The sequence below is a fragment of the Neoarius graeffei genome, chromosome 16, assembly GCF_027579695.1.
Source record: "Neoarius graeffei isolate fNeoGra1 chromosome 16, fNeoGra1.pri, whole genome shotgun sequence".
Lineage (NCBI taxonomy): Eukaryota > Metazoa > Chordata > Actinopteri > Siluriformes > Ariidae > Neoarius > Neoarius graeffei.
The window spans coordinates 16,195,269-16,204,923 of NC_083584.1; positions in this window are offsets into that span (position 1 = coordinate 16,195,269).

Genomic DNA, 9,655 nt, shown 5'->3' on the forward strand with positions numbered 1-9,655 from the left:
CTTCTTTTCTTTCTTTAAATATGTAAACACTGTTTGTAGGATATATTTTTGTTTTATTTTATTCTATTCCCTTTCAACACTTTTTGTTCCAAACAGTTTCATTGTTACTTCTGACAAAACCCCAGACTCATGACTCAGACCGGATCTTTAACTTTTACCCAGAGAGCAGTTCATGACTTTATTCACAAAAACAAACACAGTTTAAAAGGATTTCTTACACTTTCTTTATTTACATTAAAATTAACTCAGAATAAAAGTACAACGTATTAGCCCCGCCCCCAATATAGCCTCAACCTGTGAGCTTTTCTTCTTCAGTTTTCCCTCTTTCCTTCTTTCCTTTCCATTTTCCTCAACTTTTCTTTCTTTCTGTTCAATTTTCTTCTTCTTTCTGTTCATGCTCTCTTTTTTCCGTTTTCCTTCCATGTTTTCCTTCTTTTTTCTTCATTTTTCTCCTGCTTATTCCGTCTTTTTCATTTCCCCTTTCCCTTACATATTTTCTTTCTTTCTTTCTTTCTTTCTTTCTTTCTTTCTTTCTTTCTTTCTTTCTTTCTTTCTTTCTTTCTTTCTTTCCCTTTTCTTCTGCTTTCCTTCTTTCATTCTTTTTCATTTCTCCTTTCTCTTACATTCCTTCCTTCCTTTTCCTTTCCTTTTCTCTTTTTTACATATTTTCTTTTCTTTTTTCTTTTCCTCCTTCCTTCCTTCCTTGCTTTTCGTTTTCTCTTTCCCTTACATCTTTTCTTTCCTTTCCTTCCTTCCCTTCCTCCTTCCTTCCATCTCGTTTCCCCTTTCCCTTGCATCTTTCCTTTCCTTTCCTTTTTTTCCTTTCCTTTCACTTACATCTTTTCCTTCCTTCCTTCCTTCCTTCCTTCCTTCCTTCCTTCCTTCCTTCCTTCCTTTTCTCTTTTTTACATCTTTTATTTTATTTTCCTTCCTTCCTTCCTTCCTTCCTTCCTTCCTTCCTTCCTTCCTTCCTTCCCATTTCCCCTTTCCCTTACATCTTTCCTTTCCTTTTACTTACATCTTTTCCTTCCTTCCTTCCTTCCTTCCTTCCTTCCTTCCTTTTCTCTTTTTTACATCTTTCATTTTCTTTTCCTTCCTTCCTTCCTTCCTTCCTTCCTTCCTTCCTTCCTTTTTGTTTCCCCTTTCCCTTACATCTTTCCTTTCCTTTCCCTTACATCTTTTCCTTCCTTCCTTCCTTCCTTCCTTCCTTCCTTCCTTCCTTCCTTCTCGTTTCCCCTTTCCCTTACACCTTCCTTCCTTCCTTCCTTCCTTCTCTCCTGACATCATTTCTATTTTTCTTTTTTCAAAATTTCTCCTTCTTTCTGTTCTTTGCTCTGTTCCTCCATTCCTCTCCTTTTATTCCTCCCATCATTTCACTTCTTTCCTTTTCTCTTTGTAACCTTGACCTCTTTAACACTCGTTATATGATTTACGCAACACTCCTGCAACTGAACAAAGTGATAAAAAGCTGTTATTAAACTTTTATTACCAGTTCAGCTCGTACACACAGAGCCTGAGGATGTTTCAGTGTGGACACATCTGAACTTTCACGCAGTTAAATGCTCTAACCGTCGAAACTTGGACACAACACACACTTTCACTTCGGTTTAAAATTTCAGTCCTTTTTCCACACGGTCTATTCCAAATAATAAAGTTAAAGACTTCATGGCAGGGACTGAGTAAAGCATTACCACATGAAACATCCCCGTTTTATGAGAGAAGTTATGTGTTCAGGTTCCTTGATCCAGGAAAAATAAAACCTTTCTGAGCCGTTCTGAGAAACACAGGGTTATTGGTTCAATAACTTGTTTGCTTCAAGCATTCAGGGCAAAAGACAAGATCTGGACAAATCAAAGCAGATGTCACTAAAAGTGCAAGTCCCAACTGTTCTGGTTGTAAAACCTGGTAATGCATGCTGTAGTGATTCAGCAAACACAACTCCGAGCCTCTGACACCGAGCACCAGTGTTGCTTTGATCTGACCCCTGAGCTCCAAGACCACCAGCCGTGCCAAGAATTACACCCTGTATTTGTGCTTTCAAGACAAGTTCATCATCTTTGCATTTTTTTTGAAACAGGATATTACTAGATTATTGAAAGGTTTTTAAAAACATTTCATCCAAGTCATTATCAAAGGTATGTGAGTTACTTCCCTACTGGAGTCAGGAATCCCTTTAACTGGGGGAAAACTATCCACAGGCCATCTCAGTACAGATTTATGATGACGTATATCCATATTATTCACATTATATAAATTTATACAGCAATATTTTGTCGATTTATTGGATCATTTTAATTCCTGAACGTTCCATTGGACAGATTTATGGACTGAGTTGCTTTTGAATGTTCGAGGTTTGGTTTAAACCCATTCAGTTCAAGTGACCAGAGAAATAAGTTCATAGGAACTCAGTCATAAATGCAATATCTATCATAATATTGAGCTGTGATTTCCATCACGGTAACAATTCAAAACAAACAAAAAAATCATTGGATGCCCCTGTAAAAGAATTGATAATAAAAGTCAAAATCTTAACCCCGCCCCCAAACATATCCTCGACCTTCTTTCTGAACATATGCACTACATCATGTGAACAGGTATCAAAGTTGTGAAGGTGTGATCTTTTCTTTTCATCAGTTTTCTTCAAGTTAGAGACCTTTGGACTTAGGGATGCCCCTTCAACCCCAACCCCAACCTCAACCCCATGAACCCTACTTTGGGAAGCACTGACTTAAAGCGATTAACCAGGAAATTTTGAAATTACAGGGTTATGAAATGTCATCATTATACATTAATCCAAGATGTTCTAGATGAAAAAAATTAAGCGGACTTTAGCTTAAAAAACATGTTAAAATTGTAACATCAGTCCGTTGGGCCATGTTCCCGGGTGTGGCCATACTGGATTAGCCAGATACCTGGATGTATTAGGAGACGAAAATGAGGGTGGCGCTGCATGACATAGGATTCCACACGACAGCATACCATGTCACGCATCAAACGGATGGAAGATAAACAGATAAATATAGTTTTTGAAATAAACAGGCAATAAACTAGCCACTACTTTATTTTGATTCCTTTTCTAATACTTCATTGCCATAATTTTTTGTGGAGAAATGCAAACAAATTGACCAAGAACTCATGCTAGATCATAATATTATACAACAGAAGGACTCTCAGGCGGGGCGGCACGGTGGTGTAGTGGTTAGCGCTGTCGCCTCACAGCAAGAAGGTCCGGGTTCGAGCCCCGTGGTCGACGAGGGACTTTCTGTGTGGAGTTTGCATGTTCTCCCCGTGTCCGTGTGGGTTTCCTCTGGGTGCTCCGGTTTCCCCCACAGTCCAAAGACATGCAGGTTAGGTTAACTGGTGACTCTAAATTGAGCGTAGGTGTGAATGTGAGTGTGAATGGTTGTCTATGTGTCAGCCCTGTGATGACCTGGTGACTTGTCCAGGGTGTACCCCGCCTTTCGCCTGTAGTCAGCTGGGATAGGCTCCAGCTTGCCTGCGACCCTGTAGAACAGGATAAAGCGGCTAGAGATAATGAGATGAGATGAGGACTCTCAGGCACTTTCTGGAGAGTGCACACTCCGAACTGACTCACATGTGCATCGTGAATGACACACACCTGCATGGGATTAAGGTGCAATCAGCGCGCCTGAATAAGGACTCAGAATGCAGACTTACTTTGCGAAGTATTGCATTGTTGTGACACATTACCGAGCCTTGTTTCCTGACTGATTTCCTGGTTTCTGATTCCTGTTTCCTGTTCCTAGTTTTTGACCCCTACGATATTCTGTTTGTGCCTCGCTTGACCATTTGCCCGTTTTACCGTTCACGATATACGCCTGCCGATTTGGACTGTTTGCCTGTTTGCACTTCTCTTTATAATAAAGAGCTTCTGCAGTGGGCGGCACAGTGGTGTAGTGGTTAGCGCTGTCGCCTCACAGCAAGAAGGTCCGGGTTCGAGCCCCGTGGCCGGCGAGGGCCTTTCTGTGCGGAGTTTGCATGTTCTCCCCGTGTCCGCGTGGGTTTCCTCCGGGTGCTCCGGTTTCCCCCACAGTCTAAAGACATGCAGGTTAGGTTAACTGGTGACTCTAAATTGACCATAGGTGTGAATGGTTGTCTGTGTCTATGTGTCAGCCCTGTGATGACCTGGCGACTTGTCCAGGGTGTACCCCGCCTTTCGCCCGTAGTCAGCTGGGATAGGCTCCAGCTTGCCTGCGACCCTGTAGAACAGGATAAAGTGGCTAGAGATAATGAGATGAGATGAGCTTCTGCAGTTACATCTGTCTCCAACCATCCCTGACAGGATACTTTGCCCCGCTGACCCTACGAGAGCATGCAATTGTACACCTCCGCCATGCTCGCAGAAAATGACATCACGCAGTCATGACGATGGAGTTATGGCGGCCTCCATGACAAAAATAGTCCTGTCTACTGTATTTTCATCAATTTAGTGGTTATATCATTAAGAACAAATTCAACATGGAGCTTTTTTTTATAAAGGACAGACATAAAGACCGACTTTTAGCTCCATTTGTTTATTTGCGAGATATATTTCATATTGTTCATGAAATCCTGCATGAGGCATACAGAGGTGTTTCGACAAACTAATAGAGTTATGAGGGGACTTCAAAAAGTTCTCAGCCTTCCTCACACAGAAAAAAACGTCACAGGAGAAAGAATGTTCTTGGATTATTTTTCAATATAGTCGCCTTTAAGTAACTTCAGTGCACTTGGTCTAGTGATGTTCAAGCTTCACTATTGTTTTGTGGAAGAAGGTTACATCTTGAGCCTCCAGATTCTCCTCAACAGCATGGATGACTTCATCATTACTCTGAAAATGGTGACCATGCAAGTAGGGAAACAGATAGAAGTCAGGCGGTGCCAGTTCAGGTGAGTAAGGTGGATGGGACAACAGTTCTAAGCCACATTGGCTGTTTCTGGCATGGCACTGCGACCTGTGCTGTGTGGACGGGCGCATTCCTGGAGCAACAGCACACCAGCTTGAAGATTTCTTTTCTTCCTGTCCTTTCTTCTTTGGTCACTTCTTTCATTTGAGTTATTCTGGACAGTGATATAAGGCTTTATAGTATATAGTTAGGCCCCAAAATGGTTGTTATGCCCCTTGTTTCTGGGTGAGGCCAAGAACATTTGAAGTACCCTCATACTCTGTTTGCAGTGTTTTGTTGTGTTATGTTTGTTGTTGTCGTCCATGATCAGTGGAGAACGGTGTTGCCCGTGGGCCAGAAGTGAGCGCAGACGTCAGGCCTGTCCACTCTGCCCCGCTGTACTCGTTCACTGCTGCGTATAGAGCCTTGGTTGTTCTGTGGCACCGAGCAGAGCCACTCGCTTACAGAGACAATGCTGAGCATTTGAATAAGAAAAGGCCTGCTGCATTATGACACAGTTTCTCTCTGCAGGAGGAGAAGCGACAGGAGGAGCGCAGAAACATTCAGAGATTTGCTCTCACCCCCCTCACCACCGTCCGTACCCGCCCGTGAATAAATTAATGGCAAGAAAGCGAAGTTTGTTACAGAGAGTGTTCGCCTGAAAAGAAAGCTCACACTCACTCACACTCACACACTCAACAGGCACCTGGAACATTTTGGCCCTTGAGCGTGGTATTGTTTACGCCACAGGTTTCTACGCTCTTCAGTTTAACACACTCAATAAACCCACTGGCATATTTACGACAAGACTCCTTTATGCCAGGCTGGATTTATTTATTTATTTAGCCAGACTCTCTTTTATTTGTGTGTTTTGTATTGCTAATATACACTGTATTTTAGTGGAGAATTAGAAATCCAAGTCGAACCGCTCAGTTTGTCATTTTTGATCGAATGGAAAAACAAGGGAAAATGGTGCTGATGAGATCATTATGGCTTTGTGGCTTTTCCTTGAATAAAAGCACAGCGCTCTTTAGAAACGTCAGTCAGAGTGTGAGTTCGACAGAAATGCTGTAATTACCCAGATTTATACCGAGTCATTCTCGTCCCTGTGGCTGTAATTGTACTCGATTATAATTAGTGAGATTCTTTATTTAAATACAGTGAAAATAAATGCATTTGTATTGCGGGACATAATGAGGGAGGACATGACGAATCATTCATGGGATTTCAAAGTTCTCCTGTTAAAACAAATGAACAACTTTCTTTTTTCTTTCCTTCCTTCCATCCTTCCATCCTTTCTTTCTTTCTTTCTTTCTTTCTTTCTTTCTTTCTTTTCATCCCTTCTCTTTCTTTCTTTCTTTCTTTCTTTCTTTCTTTCTTTCTTTCTTTCTTTCTTTCTTTCCACCCCTTTTCTTTCTTTCTTTCTTTCTTTCTTTCTTTCTTTCTTTCTTTCTTTTCATCCCTTCTCTTTCTTTCTTTCTTTCTTTCTTTCTTTCTTTCTTTCTTTTCATCCCTTTTCTTTCTTTCTTTCTTTCTTTCTTTCTTTCTTTCTTTCTTTCTTTCTTTCTTTCTTTCTTTCTTTCTTTCCATGCCTTCCCTTTCTTTCTTTCTTTCTTTCTTTCTTTCTTTCTTTCTTTCTTTCTTTCTTTCTTTCTTTCCATCCCTTTTCTTTCTTTCTTTCTTTCTTTCTTTCTTTCTTTCTTTCTTTCTTTCTTTCTTTCTTTCTTTCTTTCCCTTCCCTTTTCTCTTCCTTCCTTCTTTTCTTCTTTCTTGCTTTTTTCCTTCCGATTTCTTTCTTTCTTTCTTTCTTTCTTTCTTTCTTTCTTTCTTTCTTTCTTTCTTTCTTTCTTTCTTTCTTTCTCTTCTCTTCTCCTTCCTGTGTTCCTTCATTCCTAAAAGACCACAGTTACACAACACAGCCCTATTACATTATTATATGATTATATGATGATGATATGATCGAGTGTTTATTCAGGGAAGAGTAAAGGAAAATACACTGCGTATTTCAGAACTATTAAATAAGCTGATCATGAAAAATCCAACAATAGAAATATAAATTGTGCCTTTTGGATTTCCGACTGCTCAGATTTGACGTTTTGTTGAATTGTAAGGCAGCGGTCTCCATCATTATGGCTTTGTGGTTTTCAGTAGAATAAAAACTGATGTTGACAATAATAACGCTGTCCATTTAAACACACACTGAGTCTTTTAGCTGCCACTCAAAACTCCAGTCCCACGGAAACACTGATGTTTACTTAAGAAAGGGAAATCAATTCGGAGGAAACCCATGCAGACATGGGGAGAACATGCAAACTCCACACAGAGGGGCCCTCGTCGGCCACTAGGCCCTTCCTGTGTGCTGGGGCCCTTTCTGTGTGGAGTTTGCATGTTCTCCCCGTGACTGTGTGGGTTTTCTCTGGGTGCTCTCGTTTCCCCCACAGTCCAAAGACATGCGGTGAGGTGAACATGGGCAGAGGTGGTCAAAGTACCCAACTTCATTATTTAAGTCAGAGTACAGATCCCACTGGTCAAATGTTACTCCGATACAAGTGAAAGTTGTCCAGTCAAATTTTTACTTAAGTTAAAGTACTGAAGTACTTGCTTTTAAAAATACTTAAGTATTAAAAGTACATTTTCTGTCAACGCATTGTTGTATTATTGCCACAACGCTTACAAAACCTAACGCCTCTGAAGCAACCGACTGGATTTACTGACTAGCTTGTAGAACCTGTAGAATAAACGCCTGGTAGAACATTACAAAATGAAACAACTGAATTGACAAAAAAGATCCATTGTCATTTTCAATTTTTTCTTAATTTTAACACTTACTCACCCCCACAAAGCAGCATGGTCGTGTTCTGATACAGCTCCGGCAGTGTCAGAATCATCAATAAGATACTAGATAGTTTTTCTCTTTGGCTACTGGTAAAAAATAGTACATAGTAGCTATCGTAATTATGCAAGATCACAAAAACTACAATGTTAACATTACTAAAGACAGAAATGTGAATTCACAAAATGAACGCATGCTGTGCATCATGGTGGTTTAACGTTAAGCGAGCTAGTCAGTGAAACTCCACCTGACATGCTAGCAAATGCTTTTCAAACTCGAAATCATATTGGGTAGCTAACGCTACTAGAAAAGAAAGATTTCTACATTCTGTTTATTTGGCAAAATTATGCTAAAACATTTCTCTAAAGGACTTCAGATAAGTTAACGTTATTCATGTTAGCGTAACTCCGTTTTTACATGCTAACTAACAGCATCCAAGTTAACTCACTATGTGTTAATGTTAGCTGTGGACAAGGCTACGGTAACTTGGTGGGCAAATCCATAGAAAGTCATTTGACTAACCAGACTGCATAGCTATTGCAACATTATCGTTAGCTCTAGGCGGCACGGTGGTGTAGTGGTTAGCGCTGTCACCTCACAGCAAGAAGGTCCTGGGTTTGAGCCCCGTGGCCGGCGAGGGCCTTTCTGTGCGGAGTTTGCATGTTCTCCCCGTGTCCGCGTGGGTTTCCTCCAGGTGCTCCGGTTTCCCCCACAGTCCAAAGACATGCAGGTTAGGTTAACTGGTGACTCTAAATTGACTGTAGGTGTGAATGTGAGTGTGAATGGTTGTCTGTGTCTATGTGTCAGCCCTGTGATGACCTGGCGACTTGTCCAGGGTGTACCCCGCCTTTCGCCTGTAGTCAGCTGGGATAGACTCCAGCTTGCCTGCGACCCTGTAGAAGGATAAAGCGGCTACAGATAATGAGATGAGATGAGATCGTTAGCTCTAAAAGCACAGACAACTTCACTGCAAGTTTTCTCTTGGAATAAAACATTTACAGACCTCAATATGCTTCCGCAGGTCAGATGGCAAGTTTTTATAGGCTGTGATTTGGTTCATTTTTGTCAAACAAAGCAAACACTTAAAATGAAACAAATTTTTAATCCTTTCAGAAAACTGAAACATGGGTTCTAGGTATCGCCATGGGTGCGTGAAGAACCACCTCCTTCCATTCTGCCATCAACTGATCGTGTTAAATAACGCTGCTGAGAAATCACTGAACTTGATTTTATAGTCTATGGGCGTGACGTGACCCTAGTGATTACTGATCGGCTGTCTCAGTGTCACCTGAGAAAAAACAATCACGTTTTAGAAAAGAAAAGAAAAAAACATCCACATTCAAAGCTGCTTCATAGTAACAAGTAACGAGAACCTTGACAGAAATGGAGTGAAAAGTACAATATTTACTTTTCAAATGTAGTGAAGGTAAAGTCATACGTTTCCCAAAAAAAAAATACTCAAGTAAAGTACAGATACTCAAAAAGTGTACTTAAGTACAGTACTCAAGTAAATGTGCTTCGTTACTGTCCCTCTCTGATCATGGGGCGGCTCTGGGCTGAGGTTGGGCTGAAGTGCTCTTGAGCGAGGCACCGAACCCCCAACTGTTCCCCAGGCGCTGTAGCGTAGCTGCTCACTGCTCTGGGTATGTGTGTGTGTGTGCGTGTGTGTGTGTGTGTGTGTGTGTGTGTGTGTGCGCTCATTGCTCACTTGTGTGTGTGTGCGTGCATGTGTGTATTCACTGCTTCAGATGGGTTAAATGCAGAGGAGACATTTCACTGTGCTTGAGTGTACATATGTCCAATAAAGTCTTCTTTTTCTTCTTCTTCCATTTCTTTTCTGCCTTTCATCTTTTTTCTTTTTCCTTCCTTCCTTTTCTCTCCTCCCTTCCTTCCATTCATCATCTGTTCTTTCTTTCTTTCTTTCTTTCTTTCTTTC